The 12,797-nt window shown below is 45.3% G+C and overlaps 1 protein-coding gene across 7 annotated transcripts in view; it reads right to left on the bottom strand.

Moving 5' to 3' along the window:
* Positions 1-11,262, bottom strand: part of EZH2 (enhancer of zeste 2 polycomb repressive complex 2 subunit) — a 65,646-nt gene extending 54,384 nt beyond the window's left edge. For all 7 annotated transcript variants that reach the window (XM_038559256.1, XM_038559259.1, XM_038559262.1 and 4 more), the window contains exon 1: positions 11,208-11,262. The gene's annotated coding sequence lies outside the window, so the exon portion shown is untranslated. The remainder of the gene's footprint in view (positions 1-11,207) is intronic.
* Positions 11,263-12,797: the final 1,535 nt, after the last annotated feature.

Below are 12,797 nucleotides of genomic sequence, written 5' to 3'. Positions count from 1 at the left end.
CTCCGCAGCAGGACCTCTCCCAGCTGCTTCACAAGGTCTCCCAACCCCGTCCTTTAGGATTTCTCTGGAGCCTTCATTACGTAAGCATGATTCATTAAACCTTTGGCTATGGGTGACAGAACTCCAGCTCCAGCCCCCTCCCTCCCCAGGGGTGGGGGAAATGGCAGGTCTAAAAGTCCCAATCCATCTCTTTGTGTCTTCCTCAATTTCTTTCAGAAGTGTTCTATAGTTTTTAGGGTATAGATCCTTTACCTCTTTGGTTAGGTTTATTCCTAGGTATCTTATGCTTTAGGGTGCAATTGTAAATGGGATTGACTCCTTAATTTCTCTTTCTTCAGTCTCATTGTTAGTGTATAGAAATGCCACTGACTTCTGGGCATTGATTTTGTATCCTGCCATGATACCAAATTGCTGTAGGAATTCTAGCAATCTTGGGGTGGAGGCTTTTGGGTTTTCTTTGTAGAGTAAAAAAATAAAAATAAAAGTCCCAATCCTTCTAACGCCTCGAGTAGCTACCCTGGCAACCAGGCCCATCTTTGGGGGCTTTCTGCAAGCCATCTCATTTGCACAAACCCAGGTACTGTTCAAAGGGTTTTGTTACAAACACCAAGACACCTTTATCACACTTATCACTTAGGAAATTCCTAGAGTTTTAGGGCCTCTGTGCCAGAAACAGGGTAAATATTGTAATTCACAACATCCCAACCTGATTGTTTACAAAGCTAGTTTAGTCAGATACATAATAGTACCTAAAAAGCTTTATGCTATTATGCCTGTAATGAAGGGACAATAAAAAAAAAAGAGAGAGAGAGAGAGAAATAATAAGCTTTTAATCAGCATTAGAGGTTTTATGAATTAATTGATCACAAGAATTTCAGAGAAATGCATATAATGTAACAACTCAAATGCCAGCTAGGGGGATCACAATCACCTGTAGTGGTGAGGTGAACTCCAGTCCAATATTTCTCAAACTCTCCAGAGGAAGCGCTCTAAGTGGGTAACAGAAACCAACCACCTTGAGTCTCAGTATCTGAGTTAAAAAGGACTCTAGAGGCAGCAAAAGCCTCTAAGGGACTTGGGTCCTACTGGTTGTGTGAACCTCAGCAAGTAAGTTATTTCATGAAGTTCCTATTTCTTTATCTGCAAAACAGACATCTCCTCTTTGAAAGCACATGGTAAATCCTCAACAGTTACAAATTGTTCAGTTACTTGTTCATCTTTATTTTTGCAATGAAGATGAAATTCACAAAAGCTACTTGCTACAAATACTAGTTTAGTGGCAGAGTCTAGCTTAGAGCCTAAGCTCTTTGCAGAATATCCAGTAGCCAATGGGAAGGTGCCCTTTAAAAATATCTTTACAGTGCCGCCTGCAGCCCAGGGCGTGATCCTGGAGACCCGGGATCGAGTCCCACGTCGTGGGCTCCCTGCATGGAGCCTGCTTCTCCCTCTGCCTGTGTCTCTGCCTCTCTCTCTAGCTGTGTCTCTATGAATAAATAAATGAAATCTTTTTAAATAAATAAATAAATAAAAATATCTTTACAGCCTAACCAGCTCTGTATTTCAGACAAATATTATCCAAACGCAAAACTACCTACAGGCCAAAGTGGGACAGCAACTCATTTCCTTCCTAGCCTGCTGTTCAAGCAACATTTCTACTACATAAAAGTCTTTGATTACTACTCTAGAAGGGCATTTTCCAAACTTTTCTGGCCCATCAATACTTTGCACGGCAACATATCTCACCGTATCCATGGCGGGGGGGGGGGGGGGGGGTATTAATCACTTTTGCAAATTTAATTTGTACTATTAAATAATTTCAATGTGAAAACATTTCAGATCAAGATTTTATAATTAAGGATACTCACATGGCAGTTTTTTCCATTTAGTATGATAGATCAGTATACTAATAAAAAAAAGTTCATCTCAATAGAATCTTTAAAATATTCAAAAGATATTTTTTCCATTTACCAAATAATATATGGTGCTTATTTTAAATAATTCATATGCATGATTTCCAACGAATTTGAAAAGTAAAATGTTTGGTTTAGAGACTCCATGTCTATTAAGCACAGGGCAGGTTTCTCAATAAACAGTCATCAGTTCTACGATTTGTAAGGCACAGGGTAGGTGCTTAGGCACCTACAAACAAAATACAGTGATATTTCACTATTAGGCTTTGGCACTGAAAACATAGAAAGCTCCTTTAGTGACTAAAACTTGAACTATTTAAAGAAAATCTTCTAATTTTCTTAAATTTGGGGGGCTTGCTTATAAAAAAGCACTTCTCAGATGGTCTTTAGTATCAAAAACCAAGGCACCCAGAAAACAGACAAAATAGACATGATGTTTTGTCTTTCTGACACGTTTTTAAAACTTAATAGACGTTTGGATATATGAATTTAGTGCACGTGAATGTGAGGGATAAAAATCATCCTGAGATAAATTTACAGAATTATTGTTTTACACTCCTCACTTTTTTCCAGTTTCTCAACCTTTTTGATCTTAATCAACAGTATATGAAGAGTATAAATTAAGACTTTACAACAGTATCTGATAATAGGAAGAAAAGTTCACTGGGTGATATATAGTATAGCCATGCAAAACTCACTTGGATAAAATCTCCAAGGCTCTGCTTTAGGGGCAGGGGTACTATTTAAATAATTATGTATTGAGTTGTAAAGAACTGATCGCCCAAGTTTTCATGGCTATGGTCCTGAATCCACTCCTCAAAAATTTTATTTTTATCTACTATGTACAAGACTTTTTCCACGGTCACCATGTAGATGAGTAAAATAAAGCTTAAAATGAAGCAAGAGAGGGAAATGAAACACAAGAGATGTGTTGTGGTATTTCTCTCTTTGCAGAAGATAAACTGTATAGCTTAGCTGGTAGAGGGAAAGGGTGTTTTGAGCCAAACAAGCTAAACAGTATCTTGCTAAAATGGTAGGGAAGACATTCCAAAAAAGAGGACAGAGCACACTTTCTATGTACAACTTCCCGGGGATCCCTGGGTGGCGCAGTGGTTTGGCGCCTGCCTTTGGCCCAGGGCGCGATCCTGGAGACCCAGGATCGAATCCCACATCGGGCTCCCGGTGCATGGAGCCTGCTTCTCCCTCTACCTGTGTCTCTGCCTCCCTCTCTCTCTCTGTAACTATCATAAATAAATAAAAATTTAAAAAAAAAAAAAAAAGAATTCTATGTACAACTTCCCGGACACTAGTAAGAAGACCGATCAAGTTCAACAAAGGGAAAGGTATAAGAAAATTATCAGAGATGAGACTAATTAGGAGAGTGCAGGCTGTTCTGCAGACTGCCTAGTTTCAGGAGTTTCTTACCTGAAATGACAGCCAGCGGAGACTGAGCTAGGCAATGGCATGATCTCCCACAGTGGTGTCTGACACCCAAAAGTGGCCCAGAGGCTTGCTTTCCCCCACCCCCACCCCTTATTAAAGGAGGTGTACTCGCTTCGGCAGCACATTACTAAAATATTAAAGGAGGAGGAGTCATGTATGACTCCTATAATGAAGAAAAACTGAAAATTATTGTGAGGGTAAACTGGGTGCTGAGCAAAAGAACTGAAACTGTGCAGAAATAAATAGGATGCAGAAATCAAGTATATATAACCTCTTAAAAACCATCCTGTTTGTATAACAAAAAATGTACTTAACTGTCAAAATAGGTAGACCAAGCTTGCAATCCCATCACTTTTACATACCAGGTTATAAGATCAAGGTTACCTTTGACTTGCTTTTAACATTCTCATTTATCCTCTAATAAATGAAAAGGTCTGAATTACCCAAACTGAAAATTTAAAGAATTACTAAATATTATTACTTTGAAAACAGCTTAATTTAAAAATTCCCAAAAAACAGGGGCACCTGGGTGGCTTATTGGTTAAGTGTCTGCTTTCGGCTCAGGTCATGATCTCAGGGTCCTGGGAACCTGAGCCCCACATCGGGGAGTCTGCTTCTCCCTCTCCCTCTGCCCCCACCCCTTCGTGCACACACTCTCCCTCAAATAAATAAAATCTTTTAAAAATAAAAATTCCCAAGCCACACAACTGTTTATATAAAAAGTTGGTTTTTTCACTTCCATGCTTCTGCAAACACATAACACTTTGTTATACTCCGAACTAAGTAACTTGTGGATTAAGTATAAATTCATTTTCACACAATTTAACTGAATTTAAATAATTCCACCTCCCACATTAACCTGACTTAACTTGACCTATACATTGTCAATAATACACAAAATCAAAGCATGGAATAAAGGAGAAAACATTTGCAATACATATTACAGAGAATGTGTACCAAGAATATCAAAGACCTCTTACAACTCAATTAGACCAAAAAAAAAAATTTTTTTTAAATGGGTAAAAGGCTTGATCAAAAAAATGTACACAAATGGCCAATGAAGCACTTGAAAAGATATTCAACATCACTGATCACCTGGGAAATATGATTTTAAACCACAATGAGATACTCAACACTCATTAATTAGTCAGCCCAAACTTAAAAGTCTGGCAACACCAAGTGTGAGCAGACACACTAACTCCTGCAGAGCCGCCAATGAAACCATAACCCTCCGTAAGATGGCAAACCATGTGGGAAAATAGTTTGGCAGTTTCTTATAAAATTCAATCATCATTTACCCTATACCATATAACTCAGCAGTGCAACTCTAAGGTATTTAACCCACCAACGAGAAATTAAAAAAGAGATGTCCACAAAAGACTTACACAAATGGTCATAACAGCTTTAGTATAGCCAAAAACTGGAAGCAGCCCATGTCTGTCCATCAGCAGGTAAATAAAAAAATAGCATATTAATACAATGGAATACTATTCAAAAATAAGAAGAAACTCCTGAAACAAGCAACATGGATAAATCTCAAAAACACATTGGATGAAAGCCAGTCACAGAAGAGTATAGACTGTGTAATTCCTCTGATGGGACATTCTTGAACAGAAACAATCTGATCAGCAGCAGGGAGGGAAAGATGTCAAGAGCATACAAAGAATGGAGGACAGCCAAGTTACACCTGGAAGGAGGTGGGGGTGACATGGACGTATATACATTTGGCAAAACTCTTCAGACCATACTCTTCAAATGTGTGCATCTTACTGTAAATAAAGTTCTATTTCAATAAAGCCGATTTTTAAACTGAAGAACTGATACTTTTCTAGAAAGCAATTTGACAATGTCTACTAAAACTTGAAATGTGCATTATCTTGAAACAGCAGTGTCTCCTTATAGAAAGTTGTCCCACAAACATTCAAAGGTATGTATGTTCTATTCCTTTGAGGAGAGATCACAATGTCCATCACAGAGGGTGTGATGACGCATTCATAAACTGGAATACTATGTATTCTACTTAACAAAACAGCCTAATAGCACAGAGCCGGAACAGCAAACTTTTTCTATGAAGGGCCACATCATAAGTAGCTTGGCAGGCTACATCCAGTCTCCTCAAGTATTCTTTTTTGGGGAGTTTTGTTGTTGTTTTACAACTCCAATAAACAGTAAAATCACTGGCAGTTCACAGGCCCTACCGAAACAAACAAAACAAAACAAAACCCAGGCTGAGAGTGAGAGACCATTGCTCCGAAAAACAAAGTGAGCAAATCCAAACCCCAACTCTACAACTACCAGGCTGTTACCCACTCTATTTCTTATTACTGCACTATCAATATAAAATAAATGAAAGCAATGAGCACAGTGCCCAAGACATAGCAAGCACTAAAGAAGTATCAGCTATTTTTTTTCCATACAAAATTTCTCTGTATTGGGCAGCCCCCGTGGCGCAGCGGTTTAGCGCTGCCTGCAGCCTGGGGTGTGATCCTGGAGACCCGAGATCGAGTCCCACGTCGGGCTCCCTGCATGGAGCCCGCTTCTCCCTCTGCCTGTGTCTCTGCCTCTCTCTCTCTCTCTCTCTCTCTCTCTCTCTGAATAAATAAATAAAATCTTAAAAAAACAAAATTTATCTGTATTGACCTAAAACAAAACCGTGCTGGAACAAAATAACTTGATCCCACTTTTGTAAAATAGATGTTTAAATGCATACTCATGTAAACACATTGAAAAGTTTGGGGGAAATATACACCAACTGTTAAGGTTAGGGAATGGGATTAAACAGATCAAGAAAGCAAGCATTCACTTTGTAACTCTAAAATGTTTCAGTATTTTAAACTGAACACCTATTATACTGGTATCAATAGGCATTTCTGACATAAATAAAACCATTTACTTTACTTACAGGTCCTAAGCACATATTTAAACTTGAGAAGTGTTTAATTCCATTCATGAAAAAGTCTACTGATTCTGAAAAACAATACTGGCACACTAACTAAAACTCTTTCATTCAACATTTTTTCCAGGTGTAGGTTTAAGGGATTCATATGTATTAATTCATTCAAGCCTCTCAAGAACCTTCTGGAATGAATACTGTCATTATCATCATCAATATACAAACAGAGGACTTAGGCATCAAGGATAACTTGCCCAGGGCATAACCTGGCAGCTCAGAGGCGGAACCCAAGCAAAGTGACTCCAAAGACCACACTTAAAACTCACCTGTATCCTCCCTGAAGTACACACACCATTACAGCTGTGCCTGAGAAAGAAATCTGCAAAGATACCTTTTGGGTTGTCTAGGGCATTAGACCATCCCTCCCATAAAACTACAAATTAATCTACTTTTAAATATAACCCTCTGACTGAGTCAAATAAACTCTTCTTGGGACCAACATGTCATTAATCATCCAGACTAGCAGATAACATGAAGCAGATAATTATGGAGTCAAACAATTTAAATCTGGATCCTGACTACAAATTCCCAGCTGGATAATCCTGGACAAATTCTTAAACCAAAGTTTCTATCATCTGTAAAGGTTTGCAGAGTGGTTCCCGTATCATTGTTTAAAGGGTCTTTTCTTCATTATAAAATACACCTAAAATTTAACACTATAACAATTTTAAGTGTGTATACATAATTCAATGGCATCAAGCACATTCAAAATGTTGCCCAGCCATCACCATCACCCATGCCCAGAATTCTTTCATCATCACAAACAGAACCTCTGTGTACCGGTAAACACTAATTCCCCAATTCCTCGCTCCTCAGCCCCTAAAAACATCTATTCTACGTTCTATCTCTGTGAGTTTGCCTATTCTCAGTATCTCCTATAAGTGGAATCACACAATTTTTGTCCTTTTGTGTCTGGCTTATTTCACTTATTAGCATGTTTTCAAGGTTCATCCACGTTGTAGCACATATAAGAAATCCATGCCCTTAATGGCTGAATAATACTCCACTGTATGTGTACACCAGGCTTTGTTCATCCGTTCATCTGCTGATGGGATGCAGGGTGGTTTTAACAATAATTAAATATAAAGCATCAGATGTAAATAATACCACAATAAGAAATAAACCAAAGGAATGAATAAAGCATCTGGCAAATAGTAGGCGCTTTACTGTCTTTTCCCTTTGTCTCTGTCAAATTTTTGTACCATGTAGTAGCAAGATATGGAACCATTTTAGAAACATATCAGCTATGCCTTTTGAGATGTTATTGCTAATCTACACTTATCATTTTAAAAGAATGAAGAACATCCCAATAAATGATGTGTAATTACGCTGACACTACTTCCTTCAGTTTTAGCTTCAAAACCTACCACGAATTATTCCAGTAAAGAACTCATCAATTTTAACTAGACAGCTTTCAGTTAAAAGATTTACTACTGTCTCCGACACTTTCTCCTTTTATTTTTGGACAAGGACCATCAATACTGACATCAAATCAAATTAAGCAGATACTATATGCAAGGTATCCAGACGACTCATCAAGCTTCTCTCTAGCTGCCTGAAATACCAAATATGAATAGCAAAAGAATACCTAAAGGATATAGAATTTTGAGTATCTTAGAGTATTACAACTAGGAGAAACCTTGAAACTTACCCACATTGATGATTATTTTTCTTTACAATTGCTGCATCTCAAAGAGGGAGAAAAACACCTTCCAAAGTTCCATCACAATATAAACATTAACATAACCTGTAGTATGCTTTGCAAAGTTCCTTTGTCAAATTATTCCCCCATATTTCCTTCATTCAACTATTAAACCCTCTATTCTCCAGCAACTACTAGGTATACAAAGAAAAACAAGACAGAGCCTCTGCCTCAAAGCACTTAGAGCGCAGTGAAGGTGCCAGATGCATAAACAAGTGATTACAATACAATTTGATACACGCTATAATAAAAGTATGAACAAAGCCCTGTGGAACACAAGGGTGCCTGGGAATTCGGGGAAGGCCTCTAGAAGGCAAAGGTATCATCTGATTGTGAACCTCTCTCTGAATTTAATGAGCTGTTCATCTCCACTCATGCTCTCCCCGAAAGATTTCACCTGTATATGCAATCTTTCATAATGCACAGAAAATGTTTTCATCGTTTGTAGGGACATAAAGAATCCAAGGCAAATCCGTGTATCATTTCTAATTGACCTTAGAATACATTAGACGCTAGAAGAACTTCATTTGTCAGTTTCTAAGAAGCAGATCAACTTTCTTAATCACTATTTAGGCCAATACAGAAATTCACACTCCTTGAGCATGCCAGCTCAAGGGATGGCAGATAATCTAGAAAAACGTCACTAGGACTTGGAGAAATCTGCTTAAAATTTTTAAATAGCCAAAGCTGGCATAAAAGTCTCAGAACTGGGGATCCCTGGGTGGCTCAGCGGTTTAGCGCCTGCCTTTGGCCCAGGGCTCGGTCCTGGAGTCCCCAGATCCAGTCTGTCGTCAGGCTCCCAGCATGGAGCCTGCTTCTCCCTCCTCCTGTGTCTCTGCCTCTCTGTCTCTGTCTCTCTCTCTTTATGTCTATCATAAATGTCTCAGAACTTTTATTTTGCCCTAAATCAACAAGTGTTTTTTTTTAATCACTGCTACTTAAAAGTGACTTGTATATACTCACAATTCAACCAGAAAAAAAAAAAAAATCTAAGCCAAAGCCCCAAAAAGGCTTTTTAAAAAATTTTTGTGGCACGTATAAGGACAGTAATTATCAATTACAGAATACACAAGGGAAAAACTAGAATTTATCCTAAAAGATCCAAATTTCTGCCAAGATCTGCATAACTCATCTCCTAACAGTGGGCAAGAACTATCAGGACTTTTTAATAGATAATTATCAGCAACTAAATCTAAACATCATTTAAGCATCTCAACCCTGAGGCAGCACCTGGGACGTCCGTTCAACGGTGTCCAACAGTCTCTGCAAAATATTCGTAATAAAGACTTTCACACTGCGTTTCTTTTGTCTCCATTTTTATGCAACCAGAAGACAGTAGGTGCACATTAGCTCTTTATCAGAACGCAAATAAAGAAGAGTGCCTGTGGGTCTCTAAATTCCTTTTCTTTGAATATGTTCGGTTTCCACAAAAATCAGAAAGGAAGATGCAATTTTCCTAAGTTTCCAAGAGTTTAAACATCCCGTATCCTGATCGGTCTACAAAAACACATACAGGAATCTTTACACATAGGACTAGAATCCCATCTAGCCCCAACTTAGACCCTACGAAAAGAACATCAAGATACATCTCAACCATTTTCGTCTTCCTGCATATAAGATCATCAATAAAGTGGTCAGGCTCTGAACACCTGTCCACTTTATTCCTAAATATGAAAAAGAGTTGCTAATGCTCACGGAAAGAAGAGTGATGAAAAACCACCTCCAAAGCCCCAGAGAAGTACAGATCATAATTCAACCGTACGAGCACTGGACTTTTTTTTTTTTTTAAGATTTTTTTTTTCTTCTTCTTCCCCAAAGGTTGCTTTAGGTAATTTTCAAACGCCAAAGAATGCAACCGCTGAGCTCCGGAACCAAGAAAGCAAACCGTGTGGAATACTTTTCAATTCCAGAGCCGGGTTGTTATTTCCACACGGATCTTTTAAGTTTTACGGGTCCTGTGCTGCAAACAAAGGAAGTTTAGCTTGACTGCGGGCAGCACACGTTGGGTTTCTTAGGCGACACACGCTGTCTGCGTCCAGGCTTTCCTGCCTCCCCAAACCTATTGTTCGGGGGAAGTTAAGACCCGTCCGTGGGAAGGAGCTCGTCAGCCTCCAGACGCGCGTCGGTCCCGCGCCCGCCCGCCCCTCCGCCCGCCCGCAGGGTGCTCGCCGCCGTCCCGCCGCGGGGCCTGGGGCCGGCCGCCTGCGGGGCAGCGGGTTTCCTCGGCACCTGCCGCCCCCTCCGACGCACCCCACCGGTTGGCCAGGGCGGCCCGCGGCTGCTTTTCTCTCTTGGGGACGGCGATTCTTTGCAAAGTGGGAACTCCCCGAGACGCGCCGAGTTCACCCAAGTTTTCCGAAAAGAGCACGCTCCTCGGCTCGTCCCGTTTCCCGAAAGGGACCCCGCGGCACGGACTCCGTGGGGACGAGGAGACGGGGGAGGGGAGGGAGGGCGAGAGGGGACCCCGCAGGCCCAGGAAGCCGAGACGGGGCGGACGGCCCGGCCCTGCCCGGCCCTGCCCGGCCCTGCCCTGCCCGCAAACTTAGGAGAAGGGCGGCCCGGCACCGCCTCGTCCGCGCGGCCGCCCCAGCCCCGGCTCCGCTCGCCGGGCCCGCGCGCGGGGAGGGGGCGCGGGGCGCGGGGCGCGGGGAGGGGGCGCGGGGCGCGGGAGGGGGCGCGGGGCGAGAGGCGAGGGGCCGAGCGCCCGCCGCCGGGCTCCCCGCGCCGCCCCCGCCCGCTGTCAGGCCCGCGGGGCTGCCCCGAGACGCCGGCCGCCCTTTGTCTGCGTGCGCGCCCGGCGGCGCGGTCCCACCAACTTGTGTGCGCCCCGCGCCCCGTCCCGCCCGGGCGCCCCGCCGCGGCGCTCCACACAAAGGAGCCCGCGCGCCCGGACGGCGGACGGCGGGCGCCCCCAGCCCAGCCAGCCCGGCGCCCGCGGACGACCCCTCCGCACGCCCCCCCCGCCCCCGCCCCCCGCCTCGGGCGCCCGCGGCCCCCGCCCGGCCCCCGCCCCGCCCCCGCTCCCGCCCCCGCCCCGCGGCATCCCCGCGCCCCCCGCCCGCCGCGCCGGCGCCCGCGACACCCCGCTCGGGGCGACACCCGCACGGGCAGCGCGGCGTTGGGGATGTCCCGGCGCCGCCGCCGCCCCCCGCCGGGCTCCAGGGCCCCGCCGCCGGCCGGCCCGACAGCGGCGCGTTACCTGCGCCCCGCGCCCAGCCCGCGCCGCTCCCGCTCCCGCTCCCGCTCCCGCCGCTCCCGCCGCCGCCGCCGCCGCCGCCGGGGCCCCACCGCCTTCTGCGTCCCAGCGGGTGTCGGGCGCTCCCGGACCGAGCGCCAAACCCGGCAGCCCAATCGCCAGCGCTTTTATTTGGCCCCCCCTGTCCAACTAAGCGCCGCCCCGATTGGCGGGCCGCGGCGGGCTCCCGTCCAATCACAGGGCCCGCCGGGCTCGGAGGCGCCGCGCCAGCCCCACGCAGAGGCGCCCGCGGGACTCGGCCGGGCCGGGCGGGCGGCGCGTGCGCGCGGGCGCGGGCGCGGGCGCGGGCGGGCGCTGAGGGACGCGGCCGCCGAGTGGAAGCGCCGCGCCGTTTCTTTGTTCTTTGGCGGAACGCACGGCGCCTCGCGGGAAGGCGGGAAGGCGGGAAGGCGGGCGGGCGGGCGGGCGGGGACGCGGGGGCCTGCGCAGCGCCGGGCCCGGGCGGGGAGGGCGGGGTGGCGGGAACCGGCCGGAGGGCGGGACGGCGCGCTCGCGGCGCTTGGCGGGAACCGCCGCCTCGGAGTTCCCGGGCCCGAGAGGCGGGGCGGGGCCGAAAGCCAAGTTTGAACCAGTTCAAAACTCGGGGGTGGTAACGGTTGCAACTGCCGCGCTCTTTTCCCCGCGCGCCGGGCCGGGCCGGGCGGGGAGCGCGGGGCCGGGGCCGGGGCCGGGGTGGGGCCGGGGGCGGGGGCGGGGGCGGCGCACCGGGTTAGAGACCCGGGCTGCAGGGGCGCCCCGCACCTGGGCCCGGGGCAGACGCCGAGCCCGGACCCTGGCAGCGCGCGTGTCGGCGTGCAGGGAAGATGAAAGAGAATCCTTGCTCAAGGACCGCTGTGGTTCCCTCGCCTCCTGCTAATGCTTCTGGAAAACGAAAACCCTTTTCGATGATCATTAGGTGATCTTGGAGGAAAACCTTGTCGCACCGGGAGGAATCGGGGACGTGTCGGGTTTTAGGGCACAGTCTCCTCCCCCTTTGGCTCTCGTCTGTCGAGGAAGTCAAGATTGGGCCGAATTTATTTAGCAGGACGCAGTTATATAGTTAGTTATAGGATGCAACTGTGCAGTGGTAGGATGCGAACATCACTCATGCGAACTGGGGTTCCATGCTGAGAGTCAGACCCCGGGTCACCTACGAACTGTTGAGTCTAAAACCCTAAGGACACCGTGTTTCTTTTATATATGTATATTTAGTATTATAATATTGTAATATATTATCATATATTAATATAATATTATGTTAATAGTAAATTTAATATATTAACATAATATTATATATTATATGTATGATTTTTTTTAATTAGCTCAGACTTTTTAATGACTCAAGTCTTGGTCTGGTGATTTAAGCCATAATTTTCCCACCTTTTCCTAAATCATCGTCCAGTTGCTCAGCTGTATTCCCGACCAATTCAATGTCAGGATTACATGCGGCGGGAAGCCACAGAGGAAAATAACCGTGTGCCCAAATGGAAGCACGGTTATGAACATAGAATAAGTGCAAGAGTAGGTTGTGCATGTGAGATGTAACTGTGAAAT

The sequence above is a fragment of the Canis lupus genome, chromosome 16, assembly GCF_011100685.1.
Source record: "Canis lupus familiaris isolate Mischka breed German Shepherd chromosome 16, alternate assembly UU_Cfam_GSD_1.0, whole genome shotgun sequence".
Classification (NCBI taxonomy): Eukaryota; Metazoa; Chordata; class Mammalia; order Carnivora; family Canidae; genus Canis; species Canis lupus.
The sequence above is the reverse complement of the archived record's forward strand: the minus strand, read 5'-3'. Positions and strand labels throughout refer to the sequence as shown.